Source organism: Engystomops pustulosus, chromosome 10 (assembly GCF_040894005.1).
Source record: "Engystomops pustulosus chromosome 10, aEngPut4.maternal, whole genome shotgun sequence".
NCBI classification, from domain to species: domain Eukaryota; kingdom Metazoa; phylum Chordata; class Amphibia; order Anura; family Leptodactylidae; genus Engystomops; species Engystomops pustulosus.
The window spans coordinates 13,290,036-13,310,045 of record NC_092420.1 but is presented as its reverse complement, the minus strand read 5'-3'; the positions used below and the strand labels follow the sequence as shown (position 1 = coordinate 13,310,045).

Sequence of the window (20,010 nt, the reverse complement as noted above, 5' to 3'; positions counted from 1 at the left end):
TGGCAGCTCGCTGTGTATGGGGGGTGTAGTCACAGAGGGGTCAGAGCGCCCATGCTGACCCCTGACCACTGCTGGCTATGATAGAAAGGTGTCAGGACACAGGACATGGCAGCTCGCTGTGTATGGGGGGTGTAGTCACAGAGGGGTCAGAGCGCCCATGCTGACCCCTGACCACTGCTGGCTATGATAGAAAGGTGTCAGGACACAGGACATGGCAGCTCGCTGTGTATGAGGGGTGTAGTCACAGAGGGGTCAGAGCACCCATGCTGACCCCTGACCACTGCTGGCTATGATAGTAAGGTGTCAGGACACACAGGACATGGCAGCTCGCTGTGTATGGGGGGTGTAGTCACAGAGGGGTCAGAGCGCCCATGCTGACCCCTGACCACTGCTGGCTATGATAGAAAGGTGTCAGGACACAGGACATGGCAGCTCGCTGTGTATGGGGGGTGTAGTCACAGAGGGGTCAGAGCGCCCATGCTGACCCCTGACCACTGCTGGCTATGATAGAAAGGTGTCAGGACACAGGACATGGCAGCTCGCTGTGTATGGGGGGTGTAGTCACAGAGGGGTCAGAGCGCCCATGCTGACCCCTGACCACTGCTGGCTATGATAGAAAGGTGTCAGGACACAGGACATGGCAGCTCGCTGTGTATGGGGGGTGTAGTCACAGAGGGGTCAGAGCACCCATGCTGACCCCTGACCACTGCTGGCTATGATAGTAAGGTGTCAGGACACACAGGACATGGCAGCTCGCTGTGTATGGGGGGTGTAGTCACAGAGGGGTCAGAGCGCCCATGCTGACCCCTGACCACTGCTGGCTATGATAGTAAGGTGTCAGGACACACAGGACATGGCAGCTCGCTGTGTATGGGGGGTGTAGTCACAGAGGGGTCAGAGCGCCCATGCTGACCCCTGACCACTGCTGGCTATGATAGAAAGGTGTCAGGACACAGGACATGGCAGCTCGCTGTGTATGGGGGGTGTAGTCACAGAGGGGTCAGAGCGCCCATGCTGACCCCTGACCACTGCTGGCTATGATAGAGAGGTGTCAGGACACAGGACATGGCAGCTCGCTGTGTATGGGGGGTGTAGTCACAGAGGGGTCAGAGCACCCATGCTGACCCCTGACCACTGCTGGCTATGATAGTAAGGTGTCAGGACACACAGGACATGGCAGCTCGCTGTGTATGGGGGGTGTAGTCACAGAGGGGTCAGAGCACCCATGCTGACCCCTGACCACTGCTGGCTATGATAGTAAGGTGTCAGGACACACAGGACATGGCAGCTCGCTGTGTATGGGGGGTGTAGTCACAGAGGGGTCAGAGCGCCCATGCTGACCCCTGACCACTGCTGGCTATGATAGAAAGGTGTCAGGACACAGGACATGGCAGCTCGCTGTGTATGGGGGGTGTAGTCACAGAGGGGTCAGAGCGCCCATGCTGACCCCTGACCACTGCTGGCTATGATAGAAAGGTGTCAGGACACAGGACATGGCAGCTCGCTGTGTATGGGGGGTGTAGTCACAGAGGGGTCAGAGCGCCCATGCTGACCACTGCTGGCTATGATAGAAAGGTGTCAGGACACACAGGACATGGCAGCTCCCTGTGTATGGAGGGTGTAGTCACAGAGGGGTCAGAGCACCCATGCTGACCCCTGACCACTGCTGGCTATGATAGAAAGGTGTCAGGACACACAGGACATGGCAGCTCGCTGTGTATGGGGGGTGTAGTCACAGAGGGGTCAGAGCGTCCATGCTGACCCCTGACCACTGCTGGCTATGATAGAAAGGTGTCAGGACACACAGGACATGGCAGCTCGCTGTGTATGGGGGGTGTAGTCACAGAGCGGTCAGAGCGCCCCTGCTGACCCCTGACCACTGCTGGCTATGATAGAAAGGTGTCAGGACACACAGGACATGGCAGCTCGCTGTGTATGGGGGGTGTAGTCACAGAGGGATCAGAGCACCCATGCTGACCCCTGACCACTGCTGGCTATGATAGAAAGGTGTCAGGACACAGGACATGGCAGCTCGCTGTGTATGGGGGGTGTAGTCACAGAGGGATCAGAGCACCCATGCTGATCCCTGACCACTGCTGGCTATGATAGAAAGGTGTCAGGACACAGGACATGGCAGCTCGCTGTGTATGGGGGTGTAGTCACAGAGCGGTCAGAGCATCCATGCTGACCCCTGACCACTGCTGGCTATGATAGAAAGGTGTCAGGACACACAGGACATGGCAGCTCGCTGTGTATGGGGGGTGTAGTCACAGAGGGGTCAGAGCGCCCATGCTGACCCCTGACCACTGCTGGCTATGATAGAAAGGTGTCAGGACACAGGACATGGCAGCTCGCTGTGTATGGGGGGTGTAGTCACAGAGGGGTCAGAGTGCCCATGCTGACCCCTGACCACTGCTGGCTATGATAGAAAGGTGTCAGGACACACAGGACATGGCAGCTCGCTGTGTATGGGGGTGTAGTCACAGAGGGGTCAGAGCACCCATGCTGACCCCTGACCACTGCTGGCTATGATAGAAAGGTGTCAGGACACACAGGACATGGCAGCTCGCTGTGTATGGGGGTGTAGTCACAGAGGGGTCAGAGCACCCATGCTGACCCCTGACCACTGCTGGCTATGATAGAAAGGTGTCAGGACACACAGGACATGGCAGCTCGCTGTGTATGGAGGGTGTAGTCACAGAGGGGTCAGAGCGCCCATGCTGAGCCCTGACCCCTGCTGGCTATGATAGAAAGGTGTCAGGACACACAGGACATGGCAGCTCGCTGTGTATGGGGGGTGTAGTCACAGAGGGGTCAGAGCGCCCATGCTGACCCCTGACCACTGCTGGCTATGATAGAAAGGTGTCAGGACACACAGGACATGGCAGCTCCCTGTGTATGGGGGTGTAGTCACAGAGGGGTCAGAGCACCCATGCTGACCCCTGACCACTGCTGGCTATGATAGAAAGGTGTCAGGACACACAGGACATGGCAGCTCGCTGTGTATGGGGGATGTAGTCACAGAGGGGTCAGAGCACCCATGCTGACCCCTGACCACTGCTGGCTATGATAGAGAGGTGTCAGGACACACAGGACATGGCAGCTCGCTGTGTATGGGGGGTGTAGTCACAGAGGGGTCAGAGCACCCATGCTGACCCCTGACCACTGCTGGCTATGATAGAAAGGTGTCAGGACACACAGGACATGGCAGCTCGCTGTGTATGGGGGATGTAGTCACAGAGGGGTCAGAGCACCCATGCTGACCCCTGACCACTGCTGGCTATGATAGAGAGGTGTCAGGACACACAGGACATGGCAGCTCGCTGTGTATGGGGGGTGTAGTCACAGAGGGGTCAGAGCGCCCATGCTGACCCCTGACCACTGCTGGCTATGATAGAAAGGTGTCAGGACACACAGGACATGGCAGCTCGCTGTGTATGGGGGGTGTAGTCACAGAGGGGTCAGAGCACCCATGCTGACCCCTGACCACTGCTGGCTATGATAGAAAGGTGTCAGGACACACAGGACATGGCAGCTCGCTGTGTATGGGGGATGTAGTCACAGAGGGGTCAGAGCACCCATGCTGACCCCTGACCATTGCTGGCTATGATAGAGAGGTGTCAGGACACACAGGACATGGCAGCTCGCTGTGTATGGGGGGTGTAGTCACAGAGGGGTCAGAGCGCCCATGCTGACCCCTGACCACTGCTGGCTATGATAGAAAGGTGTCAGGACACACAGGACATGGCAGCTCGCTGTGTATGGGGGGTGTAGTCACAGAGGGGTCAGAGCGCCCATGCTGACCCCTGACCACTGCTGGCTATGATAGAAAGGTGTCAGGACACACAGGACATGGCAGCTCGCTGTGTATGGGGGTGTAGTCACAGAGAGGTCATAGCGCCCATGCTGACCCCTGACCACTGCTGGCTATGATAGAAAGGTGTCAGGGCACACAGGACATGGCAGCTCGCTGTGTATGGGGGGTGTAGTCACAGAGGGGTCAGAGCACCCATGCTGACCCCTGACCACTGCTGGCTATGATAGAAAGGTGTCAGGACACAGGACATGGCAGCTCGCTGTGTATGGGGGGTGTAGTCACAGAGGGGTCAGAGCGCCCATGCTGACCCCTGACCACTGCTGGCTATGATAGAAAGGTGTCAGGACACACAGGAGATGGCAGCTCACTGTGTATGGGGGGTGTAGTCACAGAGGGGTCAGAGCACCCATGCTGACCCCTGACCACTGCTGGCTATGATAGAGAGGTGTCAGGACACACAGGACATGGCAGCTCGCTGTGTATGGGGGATGTAGTCACAGAGGGGTCAGAGCACCCATGCTGACCCCTGACCACTGCTGGCTATGATAGAGAGGTGTCAGGACACACAGGACATGGCAGCTCTCTGTGTATGGGGGGTGTAGTCACAGAGGGGTCAGAGCGCCCATGCTGACCCCTGACCACTGCTGGCTATGATAGAAAGGTGTCAGGACACACAGGACATGGCAGCTCGCTGTGTATGGGGGGTGTAGTCACAGAGGGGTCAGAGCACCCATGCTGACCCCTGACCACTGCTGGCTATGATAGAAAGGTGTCAGGACACACAGGACATGGCAGCTCGCTGTGTATGGGGGATGTAGTCACAGAGGGGTCAGAGCACCCATGCTGACCCCTGACCACTGCTGGCTATGATAGAGAGGTGTCAGGACACACAGGACATGGCAGCTCGCTGTGTATGGGGGGTGTAGTCACAGAGGGGTCAGAGCGCCCATGCTGACCCCTGACCACTGCTGGCTATGATAGAAAGGTGTCAGGACACACAGGACATGGCAGCTCGCTGTGTATGGGGGGTGTAGTCACAGAGGGGTCAGAGCGCCCATGCTGACCCCTGACCACTGCTGGCTATGATAGAAAGGTGTCAGGACACACAGGACATGGCAGCTCGCTGTGTATGGGGGTGTAGTCACAGAGAGGTCATAGCGCCCATGCTGACCCCTGACCACTGCTGGCTATGATAGAAAGGTGTCAGGGCACACAGGACATGGCAGCTCGCTGTGTATGGGGGGTGTAGTCACAGAGGGGTCAGAGCGCCCATGCTGACCCCTGACCACTGCTAGCTATGATAGAAAGGTGTCAGGACACACAGGACATGGCAGCTCACTGTGTATGGGGGGTGTAGTCACAGAGGGGTCAGAGCGCCCATGCTGACCCCTGACCACTGCTGGCTATGATAGAAAGGTGTCAGGACACACAGGACATGGCAGCTCGCTGTGTATGGGGGTGTAGTCACAGAGAGGTCATAGCGCCCATGCTGACCCCTGACCACTGCTGGCTATGATAGAAAGGTGTCAGGGCACACAGGACATGGCAGCTCGCTGTGTATGGGGGGTGTAGTCACAGAGGGGTCAGAGCGCCCATGCTGACCCCTGACCACTGCTAGCTATGATAGAAAGGTGTCAGGACACACAGGACATGGCAGCTCACTGTGTATGGGGGGTGTAGTCACAGAGGGGTCAGAGCGCCCATGCTGACCCCTGACCACTGCTGGCTATGATAGAAAGGTGTCAGGACACACAGGACATGGCAGCTCGCTGTGTATGGGGGTGTAGTCACAGAGGGGTCAGAGCACCCATGCTGACCCCTGACCACTGCTGGCTATGATAGAAAGGTGTCAGGACACAGGACATGGCAGCTCGCTGTGTATGGGAGGTGTAGTCACAGAGAGGTCAGGACGCCCATGCTGACCCCTGACCACTGCTGGCTATGATAGAAAGGTGTCAGGACACACAGGACATAGCAGCTCGCTGTGTATGGGGGGTGTAGTCACAGAGGGGTCAGAGCACCCATGCTGACCCCTGACCACTGCTGGCTATGATAGAAAGGTGTCAGGACACACAGGACATGGCAGCTCGCTGTGTATGGGGGGTGTAGTCACAGAGGGGTCAGAGCGCCCATGCTGACTCCTGACCACTGCTGGCTATGATAGAAAGGTGTCAGGACACACAGGACATGGCAGCTCGCTGTGTATGGGGGGTGTAGTCACAGAGGGGTCAGAGCACCCATGCTGACCCCTGACCACTGCTGGCTATGATAGAAAGGTGTCAGGACACACAGGACATGGCAGCTCGCTGTGTATGGGGGGTGTAGTCACATAGGGGTCAGAGCGCCCATGCTGACCCCTGACCACTGCTGGCTATGATAGAAAGGTGTCAGGACACACAGGACATGGCAGCTCGCTGTGTATGGGGGGTGTAGTCACAGAGGGGTCAGAGCGCCCATGCTGACCCCTGACAATGGGGTTGTATATTGTTGGGCTGGAGCTGTGGTTTCAGTGGTGAGATGTCATCATCCGCATGGGACGTTGGTTATTAATGCCTTGTTCACACCAGAGCTGACAACACCAGGTAGTCATGTACCCAATGATAAAATGGTGTTGGTTTCCCTTTAATTGGTTAATTAGGCAATCATTAGTACAGCCTCTGCACTGTGCTGTGCCAGCGTCCCTGGAGGGTGTAACTCTACGCTGTCAGCCAAGTGATCTAAGCAAAGAAAATGAACTGGTTGTGCTAGGAGCCGCGCTGCTCCATGTCTCGCTCTGGTTTCGATTACAAGGGAAGGGTGTCACCATACTCCAAGAAGAACACATTGGCATGCAGGGAATGTCATCTGCTTGAATATTATATCAGCACAAGGCTGCAGTGAGGATTTTTTTTCCTATTTCTATTTCATGAGGTCATTGAGCATCTTAAAGGGGACCTGGGACCCCTGTGCAGTGAAGAAGATCAACGGTGATCAAAAGGGAATCTGTCAGTAGTAATGACAATGGAGACTGCTGCCAGTCATAGGTATCGTCAATGGAAAGAGTTGTAATTAGACCATTGTGTATATTGTTAGTAGCAGCAGAACTGTGAAATATCCATTCCTGTTCCAGGATTGTAGCTTCACCGTGTCCTCACACTGCTGTGCTCTTAGTTTTTTTTTGCATTGAACTGTTTCATAGCACCTACAGTTCTTCATGACTGCTTTAGTATTATACCACAGTGCTTCAGCTTTAAGTCAGACCAGAGGGGATGTTCTGTGAAACCGCTCAAGGCAGGGAGCTAAGAGCACAGCAGTGTTAGGATACGTCCCATGTGTAATCTGTGAAATTGCATTGTTTTTTTTTTTTTATGATACTTTTGTATATGTTGTTAGTAGCAGAACATTCATGAAATCATCAATTTTTATTCCAGGATTGTAACTTTTCCAAGAACCAAAGTGGAGTTCCCTCACACTGCTGCGCTCCTGTGCAACATTCACAGTCCCTCCCCTCTTCTCTTCTCTAATTGTCTTCTGTGTTATCAGCTAGACATTTTCTACAGATTTAATTCTGAGGAGAGGAAAAGGACTGGGGAAGAGCTCAAAGCAGAGAGCTAAGAGGACAGCAGTGTGAGGACACACCTCCTGTGTTATTACAAAAGATACTATCCTCAAATATCAATCCATATTTCATAGTCCTGCAGCCACTAACAACATACAGAAACATAAGATTACACATGTACAATGTACACTATTAAAACACTATCTGCAGAGAGCACAGAGCACAGCAGTGGGATATCATGCCCACAGTGCATTTATAAAAAAAGCCACGATGCTGAAATACTAATTTATATTTTACAGTCCTGCTACAACAAAGGTCTCGTTACACATCTCTCCAGGGACAATACCCAACACTGGCCTCACAGAGCACAGCAGTGTGAGGACACATCCCAAATGCACTTAGTGAAGCTTAAATTCTGGAATACAAATACATATTTCACAGTCCTGCTGCTACTAACAATATACCTATAGGTCTGATTACCCTTCTCTCCAGGGACAATACCTAACACTGCAGTCTGCATGATCCAAACTGCTGACAGTTTCCCTTTTAAGCCTCTAATGGTCATCCCTGGGAGCTACATCCATCTCAAGAAATGGGAAATCCCAATTCCGATTGAAAAGAGAGGTGACAATATATATGCGGTTCTTTTCTTTCATTTCTATGGAAATTCGGAGACTCCAAGGTAGGAATACCCCTTAATTTTATCCATTGAATATCAAGGAAAGACCAAGGAGGTGACCCTTCCTATTAGGTATGTCACCCCTAATGGACATGTTATTTGGGATGAAAGTGGGACACCTCATAAACCAAATATCTTCTTGTATTATTATAATAATTATTCCTTTATTAATATATAGCGCTACTTAGAGCTTTCCAAATCAGTCCCTGTCCCCAATGGGGCTCACAATCTAATCAACCTACCAGTATGTTTTGGAGTGTGGGAGGAAACCGGAGGACCCGGAGGAAACCCACGCAAACACGGAGAGAACATACAAAGTCTTTCCAGATGTTGACCTGGATGGGACTTGAACCCAGGATCCCAGCGCTGCAAGGCTGTAGTGCTAACCACTGAGCCCCCATAAATATCAACATGGAAAGTGCAGCTCCTCAGGACCAGCCACTGATCCCTGCAGATGGAGTGGCCCCATAGGTCACAGATACTGATGGGCTACGGTCCAGAACAGTTCCCTGTAGGAAACAACAGGGCATCTGCAATAATTGTAGGATCTGACTACACACAGGGTTTGTTTGTAGTCTGTATCCATGGAGACACTGAAAAGAAAAATAGAAGTAGATTATTTGCCGATTTGTATGTAATGAGACGCCGAACAAAAGTATTTCCTAGTAATTCCGTAGAATCCGATCCACATCTTGACAGCCACAAACAATGGGACGATTTCATCGGTAATTTTCTGTGTTGTTCGCTTGGAGATGATGAAGATAATGAGTGTTATCTCCTCCGGCTTCTTCCAGGTGGACAGTGACTGAATTACCCACTTGCCGGATGATCTCCGGGTACAATCGCTTCTCCTCCTGCTGACAATGGGGAGGAGGACGTCATTTAACCACGTAAGTCTCTTGTTAAGTGCCTGTTTTTGGCTCCATTGTTGTGCTCTCAGCGGGAGATCTCTTCAGCCCTTGTTCACATCACTCCTCGGCCCTCAGGATGCGGCGCTTCCAAGGATCTCGTCTTCCGACTGAAGATTTTGCTTTTTAGAATTAGACTCCCAGAAGACTGCGGAGTCCATCATTACTCTCCCTGCCGCAGTGGAGTCAGTGGAATCCGCAGACAAAGGCTTTATATTATTTGGGATTTATATGGGGGGGATGTCACTGGTGAAGCATTGCCCCCCTAGCATACCACCCTATGATCAGGACAGTACAATCTCCTTACTAAATTGAATGCTATGGTGGAGAAGGGAGCCGGCGACTCCCCGCTCCACCATTGAGCCGCTGCTGCATGTTATAGAGCCTGGGAAAAGGAAAACAAAAACAACAACGGAAGAGGACGGCGCCTCGCGTAATAACGTAAAGACAAGTAGGTGCCAAATGTGGTGAGAGAATGGGTGCTCACCTGGTAACCACTTGTGGGTAAGCGGTTTTAATTATCCAATAAGGGGAAGGTTTCTTGTTGTTTGTACAAAAGGTACAATTAAAGGTTACTGCAGCAACTCCTAGGCTCTCTAAAAACCGGTAGCCAAGGGCACCGTAACGTAAATGATACAAAATGAGAAAAAAAGAGAGAGAGAGCCAAGTGGGTGCGCTTGTAACCAAAATTAATGAAAAGAATGAGTAGAATGGAATCTTCAAGTGTAGCAATATTCACAATATTTATTGGTAGCAAAAGATCCAATGGCCGGATTAAAGGAGGGGCTCCTGGGGCTCAACCCCCGGGGCCCCCACCACTTTCACTTTTTAAGGGGCCCCCACCACTTTCACTTTTTAAGGGGCCCCCACCAGTTTCCGACAGTCAGTGACTTGTGGCTGCCCGCATTGCACATAGGGTTCTAGGATGTCAGCTATGTCAGTGAGACACAGCTGCCATTGCTGGGGGAGTTTGCTGATGCACTGTTTTGGCGGCAGCAGGTTGTGATGGGACGCCGATGTCGAGTGATGATGGTGTCCGATCACTACATGCTGCCGCCAAAACAAAGCATTGGTGATCTCCCCCAGCGATGGCAGCTGTGACTTCAGTGGTTGGTGGCTGCCCAAAGAGCAAGGAAGACCCTGCAGCGTTGTGGGATCCCTGGAAGGGAAGGTAGGGTAAGTATGAATTTTATTATTTTGTGGCCATTTTCTACAGGGGTCTAGCGGCTAAATTCTACAGGGGGCTAGTGGCTGTATACTACAGGGGGCTGGTGGCTGTATACTACAGGGGGCTGGTGGCTGTATACTACAGGGGGCTGGTGGCTGTATACTACAGGGGGCTGCAGGCTGTATTCTACAGGGGGCTGCAGGCTATATTCTACAGGGGGCTGGTGGCTGTATACTACAGGGGGCTGGTGGCTGTATACTACAGGGGGCTGGTGGCTGTATACTACAGGGGGCTGGTGGCTGAATTCTACAGGGGGCTGGTGGCTGTATACTACAGGGGGCTGGTGGCTGTATACTACAGGGGGCTGGTGGCTGTATACTACAGGGGGCTGGTGGCTGTATTCTACAGGGGGCTGGTGGCTGTATTCTACAGGGGGCTGGTGGCTGAATTCTACAGGGGGCTGGTGGCTATACACTACAGGGGGGCTGGCTGGCTATACACTACAGGGGGGCTGGCTGGCTATACACTACAGGGGGGCTGGCAGGCTATACACTACAGGGGGGCTGGCAGGCTATACACTACAGGTGGGCTGGCAGGCTATACACTACAGGGGGCTGGCAGGCTATACACTACAGGGGGCTGGCAGGCTATATACTACAAGGGGCTGGCAGGCTATATACTACAGGGGGCTTGTGGCTATACACTACAGGGGGGCTGGCAGGCTATACACTACAGGGGGCTGGCAGGCTATACACTACAGGGGGCTGGCAGGCTATACACTACAGGGGGCTGCAGGCTATATTCTACAGGGGACTGGAAGGTTATACACTACAGGGGGCTGGCAGGCTATATACTACAGGGGTCTGGCAGGCTATATACTACAGGGGTCTGGCAGGCTATATACTACAGGGGTCTGGCAGGCTATGTACTACAGGGGTCTGGCAGGCCATATAGTACAGGGGGCTGGTGGCTGTATACTACAGGGGGCTGGTGGCTGTATACTACAGGGGTCTGGCAGGCTATATACTACAGGGGTCTGGCAGGCTATATACTACAGGGGTCTGGCAGGCTATATACTACAGGGGGCTGGTGGCTGTATACTGCATTGGGCTGGCAGGCTGTATACTACAGGGGTCTGGCAGGCTATATACTACAGGGCTCTGGCAGGCTGTATACTACAGGGGGCTGCAGGCTATATAGTGCAGGGTCTGGCAGGCTATATACTTCCAAAAACATTGTTGGAAGGGCCCTTACCAATTTGCGCCCACCACCCTTAATCCGGTCCTGAATGTGGCCCAGTGTGTGTCTCTCTTGGGATGTAAGCCCTAGTGGTGCCTACAAGCCCCCCCCCCCCCTTCCAGGGTATTATAGGGAATTTAGATGTAATGACCAAACTTGTTACCATTTTTTGGATATAGTATATTCCCTCCTGTTACTGTGTTTGGGGCAGGGTTTCTTTTATTCCCGACACCTCAGACTAGAGTTTTCTATGTGGTCCACATTACAGAATAGTAATGGCTGCTCCATTGTGTGACGGTCACTTTGATGTATGATATGTATTGTCTCAGGCTAATGGGGCGACGTTTATGTTACGTGTTAGAGTAGGTCAGGATTTGCCTTTTTTGTAGATATATATATGTATAAAACACAACAGCTCACCCTATAAGTGTCTGTGCTGCAGTACCCAATACAACCACACTCATGACGGTGGCGCTATACCTCCGCTCCGTGAACCACTAGCACTGGGCGCCACCAGGCACAGACACCCGTGTAATTCTATACCTGTAGGCACGGTGAACGTTATTTACAGAAATGTAAGGTGACAGATCTCACGTCATGGTAATCCCTTCACACAGGGGGCAGGTAACCCGAACCATTCACAGCACAGATGTCACTGATCTGTAAGGGACCTGAGGCCTGGCAGGTGACGCTGGGAGTATGCCATTCCCTCAGCGTGTAGTATTATAGCGGAAATGTACAACACAGCTCTCGTGTAAGGCATTGTCCCTGGAGAGATGTGTAATCAGACCTTTTTGAAATGTTGTTATTAGCAGCAGGACTGTGTAATATAGATTTATGTTTCAGGGCTGTAGTTTCTCCAAGTGCACTGGGGGCATGTCCTCACACTGCTGTGCTCTAAGATCTCTGCAGGCAGTGTTAGATATTGTTTCTGGAGAGATGTGTAATCAGACCTTTTTGTATGTTGTTAGTAGCAGCAGGACTGTGAGATATAGATTTATATTCCAGGATTGTGGCTTCTCTAAGTACACTGCGTTTGTTTCCTCACACTGCTGTGCTCTTAGATCTCTGCAGGCAGTGTTAGATATTGTTTCTGGAGAGATGTGTAATCAGACCTTTTTGTATGTTGTTAGTAGCAGCAGGACTGTGAGATATAGATTTATATTCCAGGATTGTGGCTTCTCTAAGTACACTGCGTGTGTTTCCTCACACTGCTGTGCTCTTAGATCTCTGCAGGCAGTGTTAGATATTGTTTCTGGAGAGATGTGTAATCAGACGTTTTGTGTATGTTGTTATTAGCAGCAGGACTGTGAAATGTGGATTTATATTCCAGAATTGTTGCTTCTCCAAGTCCTCATACTTCTCGCTTTTAGTTCTCTGCATTGAACTGTCCCAAAGCTGCTCCCCACATTTCTCAGTGACTTTTACAGCTTAATATTAGAACATTGTGGAGAGTTTGTAAAGAAGGTCAATGCAGGGAGCTCAGAGCAGTGTTCTGATATCACAGAGGTTTGTCCCCTCTTCTAGGACTCCGCTAGGTCTGCCAGGACTTCTGACAAGATGGATATGACGGGATAAGGGGGGCATATCACCAACACTACGAAACACAACCCCCTTCTGGATCTGAGGTCCATATGATCCAGTGGAATCGTAGGTGGAAACATGTTTCCATTATTCCATGCAGTTTTCCGGACTGAAGTCATCCGGAGCCCATATCATTCCATCGCATTATCCCAGTGTTTGATGGGGAGAAGTTTTTCCCGGAATGACCTATTGGAGGATTTAACGAGTGATAATGATGAGGGGTTTTTTTGCCATTCAGAGATTTTTCCGCTAATGATGAAAGAGCTCGGCTTCTAATGAAAGATCATCAGGAAGTAATCAGGACCGAGCTACAAAGACTCCAAATCCTCTCTGCAAGGTCAGGACTCCGCCAGACGGGAACCTCACAACTTCTACTCCGGTCCTGAGGGCGTCATAAATCTTCAAGGGGAAAGAAGAAATCGAGATACCAAAGGTCTCCATAATCTTTTCATAAGCAGAGGGGATCCGGTTCTGATGGGTCATTATTCATAGCTGAGGACTGTGTGTTGGAGGAGCTTGAGAACAATCCAATCTCATGTAGGGCAATCCGGTACCAAACAGAACAATCCGATACCATGCCTGGCAATCCGGTACCATGCAGAGCAATCCGGGACCATGAAGGGCAATCCGATGCCGCTACAGTTCTGGGTATAAATCCATATCTCACAGTCCTGTTGCTACTAGTAACACACACAAAGGTCTGATTACACATCTCTTCAGGGGCAATACCTAACACCGGCTGCAGAGAGCACAGAGTACAGCAGTGTGAGTACACACTCCCAGTGCACATGGAGACGCTACAGTCCTGGAATATACACTCACCGGCCACTTTATTAGGTCCACCATGCTAGTAACGGGTTGGACCCCCTTTTGCCTTCAGAACTGCCTCAATTCTTCGTGGCATAGATACAACAAGGTGCTGGGAGCTCCTCAGAGATTTTGGTCCATATTGACATGATGGCATCACACAGTTGCCGCAGATTTGTCGGCTGCACATCCATGATGCCAATCTCCCGTTCCACCACATTCCAAAGATGCTCTATTGGATTGAGATCTGGTGACTGTGGAGGCCATTTGTGTCCAGTGACCTCATTGTCATGTTCAAGAAACCAGTCTGAGATGATTCCAGCTTTATGACATGGCGCATTATCCTGCTGAAAGTAGCCATCAGATGTTACAGGGTACATTGTGCTCATAAAGGGATGGACATGGGCAGCAACAATACTCAGGTAGGCTGTGGCGTTGTACCAAGGGGCCCAAAGAGTGCCAAGAAAATATTCCCCACACCATGACACCACCACCACCAGCCTGACCCGCTGATACAAGGCAGGATGGATCCGCGCTTTCATGTTGTTGACGCCAAATTCTGACCCTACCATCCGAATGTCGCAGCAGAAATTGAGACTCATCAGACCAGGCAACGTTTTTCCAATCTTCTACTGTCCAATTTCGATGAGCTTGTGCAAATTGTAGCCTCAGTTTCCTGTTCTTAGCTGAAAGGAGTGGCACCCGGTGTGGTCTTCTGCTGCTGTAGCCCATCTGCCTCAAAGTTGGACGTACTGTGCGTTCAGAGATGCTCTTCTGCTTACCTTGGTTGTAATGGGTGGCTATTTGAGTCACTGTTGCCTTTCTATCAGCTCGAACCAGTCTGCCCATTCTCCTCTGACCTCTGGCATCAACAAGGCATTTCCGCCCACAGAACTGCCGCTCACTGGACCATTCTCTGTAAACCCTAGAGATAGTTGTGCGTGAAAATCCCAGTAGATCAGCAGTTTTTGAAATACTCAGACCAGCCCTTCTGGCACCAACAACCATGCCACGTTCAAAGGCCTCAAATCACCTTTCTTCCCCATACTGATGCTCGGTTTGAACTGCAGGAGATTGTCTTGACCATGTCTACATGCCTAAATGCACTGAGTTGCCGCCATGTGATTGGCTGATTAGAAATTAAGTGTTAACGAGCAGTTGGACAGGTGTACCTAATAAAGTGGCTGGTGAGTGTATATCCATATCTCACAGTCCTGCTGCTACTAATAACACACACAAAGGTCTGATTACACGTCTCTCCAGGGACAATACATAACGCTGGCTATAGAATTCATTATCGTACCTGCTGAAAGTTTTCCCGGGAAATCATAACGTAACAAGCAACAAGTCAGCGGCACATCTGGATAGTGTTTATTCATCATTCAGTGGGGGGACATCGGGCAGTGGCCACATATCTGACCCGTGAGCGGCACAGGACACCAAGGACCTTGAGCCGTGGCCCCGTGGAGCGGCGAGGCGCAGGTCCTGTCATCGCTACATACTTCCCTAATCGCCTCCATGTAATTTCTGTTTGAACAAGAGCCACTTATCAGATGCCGTGTAAACATCGCTCTCCACCAAGTGAGTTTGGAAACAATTCATGTCAAGGGTGAAGCAGCGTTTGCCGGGATCTGGAGAGAGACTCGACTCCTAGAGAGCGCGGAGATTATAGGAGAGCGATGGCCCCAGTGTGCGGCTGTCAGTAATGGCCTCTTATTCACCACAAAGGACTCTCAGCGACTCTCTGCATGTATTATGCTAGACCGGCGCCGCTCTATTGTATCACGACCTGGTGTCAGGCGATGCTCCAATGTATTGTGCCACATTTTAGACACTTTTATGACTAGTATGACAAAAGGGCAGGGCCTATTGCAGTAGGTGTGGTTTTGTAGGGACGAGGGTGTAGTGGGCATGCTTTGTGGGAGGAGCTAAGCTCCTCCCTTATCTCCTCACTTATCATCCGTGGGTGATCCCGTGTTCAGCTTTATTACAGACGTATCATGGAGCCGCTGGAATGTGCTGCAGAGGAGGCACGTCTTATACCCGGGTGCAGAGTCTAACGCAGTCGTCACTTCTTCAGCCATAACCCTTTTACTAGAAAATGTTCTTTTTTCCTGAGTTACAGTCTGAAGTGCAACTTTCTGTAGGCTGAAAAATGTTTTATTGAGTTGTTTATGCATCAGTCAACAAGGTAAAAGCAGCTTGGGAGTGTAATACAGGATAAGTAATGTCATGTATGTACACAGTGACTGCACCAGCAGCAGAATAGTGAGTGCAGCTCTGGAGTATAATACAGGATGTAACTCAGCATCAGTACAGGATAAGTAATGTCATGTATGTACACAGTGACTGCACCAGCAGCAGAATAGTGAGTGCAGCTCTGGGGTATAATACAGGATGTAACTCAGGATCAGTACAGGATAAGTAATGTCATGTATGTACCGTGACTACACCAGCAGCAGAATAGTGAGTGCAGCTCTGGGGTATAATACAGGATATAACTCAGGATCAGTACAGGATAAGTAATGTCATGTATGTATACAGTGATTGCACCAGCAGCAGAATAGTGAGTGCAGTTCTGGAGTATAATACAGGATGTAACTCAGGCAGGGGCGTAACTTGGAGAGGCGTCACACTCTGGGGGAGTCGGGCGGGTGTCTGTTCTGCTGCCCGCGGGGCTTTTGCATTTTTAGCCCCGGGGGGGGGGGGGTTGTGAGGCGTCACACTCTGGGGGAGTCGGGCGGGTGTCTGTTCTGCTGCCCGGGGGGCTTTTGCATTTTCGGCCGTGGGGATAGGGGGGGGGGGTTGCGGTTGTTGCGCGGAGTATTGGGGGAGTCGGGCAGCTTCTTGTTAAGCAGCGCGGAGTGTAGGGGGGGGGGGTTTGCGGCGGAGTCTGGTGGAGTGGGTTGGGTGCCCGCTCTGCCGCCCGGCAGGGCCTTTGCCTGTTCGGCCGCGGAGGTAGGGAGGGGGGGAGGGAGCCGCAGAGTACTGCAGAGTATTGGGGGAGTCGGGCAGCTGCTTGTTCGGCAGCGCAGGGTTTTGGCGGGTGCCAGCATGCAGGGGGATGGGTGAGCGTTCACCTGTGCGGGGGGGGGGGGGTGTCTCAAGTGGAACCCTGTTACCACATGACCCACTTCTTGATTCACCCTGTTGGCCCCGACGTGTGTGGAAGAGACCTACACCAGGACCGTGACATCGCGAGCATTCTCCTGTGCAGGGGCGGGCGGCACACGGAGGGGGCGGGCAGCTCACGGAAGGTGCGGATTTAGGAGTGGACACAGAGGTAGGGGCCCGGGGGCACAATCCGGCAGGCAGACACTACGGGGACACACGGAGTCCGTGCATCCCCGGGCCCTTAACCTCACGGGCCCCGTAGCAACCGCTACGGCTGCTACGGCGGTTGTTACGCCACTGAACTCAGGATCAGTACAGGATAAGTAATGTCATGTATGTACACAGTGACTGCACCAGCAGCAGAATAGTGAGTGCAGCTCTGGGGTATAATACAGGATGTAACTCAGGATCAGTACAGGATAAGTAATGTCATGTATGTACACAGTGACTGCACCAGCAGCAGAATAGTGAGTGCAGCTCTGGGGTATAATACAGGATGTAACTCAGGATCAGTACAGGATAAGTAATGTCATGTATGTACACAGTGACTGCACCAGCAGCAGAATAGTGAGTGCAGCTCTGGAGTATAATACAGGATGTAACTCAGGATCAGTACAGGATAAGTAATGTCATGTATGTACCGTGACTACACCAGCAGCAGAATAGTGAGTGCAGCTCTGGAGTATAATACAGGATGTAACTCAGGATCAGTACAGGATAAGTAATGTCATGTATGTACACAGTGACTGCACCAGCAGCAGAATAGTGAGTGCAGCTCTGGAGTATAATACAGGATGTAACTCAGGATCAGTACAGGATAAGTAATGTCATGTATGTACACAGTGACTGCACCAGCAGAATAGTGAGTGCAGCTCTGGGGTATAATACAGGATGTAACTCAGGATTTGTACAGGATAAGTAATGTCATGTATGTACACAGTGACTCCTCCAGCAGCAGAATAGTGAGTGCATCTCTGGAGTATAATACAGGATGTAACTCAGGATCAGTACAGGATAAGTAATGTCATGTATGTACACAGTGACTGCACCAGCAGCAGAATAGTGAGTGCAGCTCTGGAGTATAATACAGGATGTAACTCAGGATCAGTACAGGATAAGTAATGTCATGTATGTACACAGTGACTGCACCAGCAGCAGAATAGTGAGTGCAGCTCTGGAGTATAATACAGGATGTAACTCAGGATCAGTACAGGATAAGTAATGTCATGTATGTACCGTGACTACACCAGCAGCAGAATAGTGAGTGCAGCTCTGGAGTATAATACAGGATGTAACTCAGGATCAGTACAGGATAAGTAATGTCATGTATGTACCGTGACTACACCAGCAGCAGAATAGTGAGTGCAGCTCTGGAGTATAATACAGGATGTAACTCAGGATCAGTACAGGATAAGTAATGTCATGTATGTACACAGTGACTGCACCAGCAGAATAGTGAGTGCAGCTCTGGGGTATAATACAGGATGTAACTCAGGATCAGTACAGGATAAGTAATGTCATGTATGTACACAGTGACTGCACCAGCAGCAGAATAGTGAGTGCAGCTCTGGGGTATAATACAGGATGTAACTCAGGATCAGTACAGGATAAGTAATGTCATGTATGTACACAGTGACTGCACCAGCAGAATAGTGAGAGCAGCTCTGGGGTATAATACAGGATGTAACTCAGGATCAGTACAGGATAAGTAATGTCATGTATGTACACAGTGACTGCACCAGCAGAATAGTGATTGCAGCTCTGGGGTATAATACAGGATGTAACTCAGGATCAGTACAGGATAAGTGATGTCATGTATGTACACAGTGACTGCACCAGCAGCAGAATAGTGAGTGCAGCTCTGGAGTATAATACAGGATGTAACTCAGGATCAGTACAGGATAAGTAATGTAATGTATGTACACAGTGACTGCACCAGCAGAATAGTGAGAGCAGCTCTGGGGTATAATACAGGATGTAACTCAGGATCAGTACACTGTGGATAACTGAACCTGACTCTTTGCAGGATATTCTCCATCTGACACATTAGATCTGTTATCAATTAGAACTTTTTGTATCTTTTCTTGGACACTTCCCGCGGAGGACAAAAGTTAGCGCTTTGGGGCTTTGATGCTGGAGGCGGTGGCTCGGGATGAATGCTCCATCAGCCGCTATTTTCTGCCTTACAGATGCCATAAGAAACCACGGAAGTGGCCATGTTTACTTTTTATTGGCTACATACATGGATTTAGAAAAATCCACCCTGATGCCATTAGAACTTGGTGCCCACTAAGCAAAAAGGGGATGTTTGATTTGGGTAATTGATCCCTCATTATAAGCTGGGGGGGGGGGGTGCATTTAGGTTTTATGTTAATTCAAACTAATCCAGCAGGAAAATTTGTGAATCAGAGAGTGATCACTGGTCCTTCAGGGGGTCATCTTCTCTTTGTAGCCATATAGAGGAGTTATAATGACCGTAGGGAGTGACTACAATAATCTTCCCTCCCTCTGGAGGACCCATAATGCTCATGAACTACGCAAAGAAGCCTTCTAGAGGAGTCCTAATGACCTGCTGACCACTGATGCCCATACACAAAGAGAAGCTATTGATCCTAATTAGTACCGTTGTAATACTCCATTTCTCCTGCGGAGGCGCTGCAGGGAGAATCTGGTAATCCGAGGCCAATCAATTGTCCTCCAAGGAGTCATCTACTCTTTGTAGCTCTATGAAGGAGTCCTAATGACCTTAGGTAATTACTACAATGATCATCCCCCCCATCTGGAGGACCCATAATCCTCATGCACTATGCAAAGAGGCCTTCTAGAGGAGTCCTAGAGGAGTCCTAATGACCAGCCACCACTTAGGGAATGGCTACAAGGATCATCCCTCCCTCTGGAGGACCTATGATGCCCACGCACAAAGAGAAGCTATTGATCCTAATTAGTACCGTTGTAATACTCCATTTCTCCTGCGGAGGCACTGCAGGGAGAATCTGGTAATCAGAGGCCGATCAATAGTCCTCCAAGGAGTCATCTGCTCATTGTAGCTCTATGAAGGAGTCCTAATGACCTTAGGTAATTACTGCAATGATCATCCCTCCCTCTGGAGGACCCATAATCCTCATGCACTATGCAAAGAGGCCCTCTAGAGGAGTC

At 50.8% G+C, this 20,010-nt stretch overlaps 1 long non-coding RNA gene across 2 annotated transcripts in view; it reads left to right on the top strand.

The window, feature by feature from the left end:
- Positions 1-20,010, top strand: part of LOC140104502 (uncharacterized) — a 55,637-nt gene that overhangs the window by 9,244 nt on the left and 26,383 nt on the right. Inside the window, exons 2-3 of one of the 2 annotated variants that reach the window (XR_011850344.1) lie at positions 8,829-8,924; positions 13,172-13,254. This is a non-coding gene — a long non-coding RNA (uncharacterized lncRNA). Of the gene's footprint in view, positions 1-8,828; positions 8,925-13,171; positions 13,255-20,010 lie in introns of those variants that run through there. The other variant, XR_011850343.1, reaches the window with a different exon arrangement.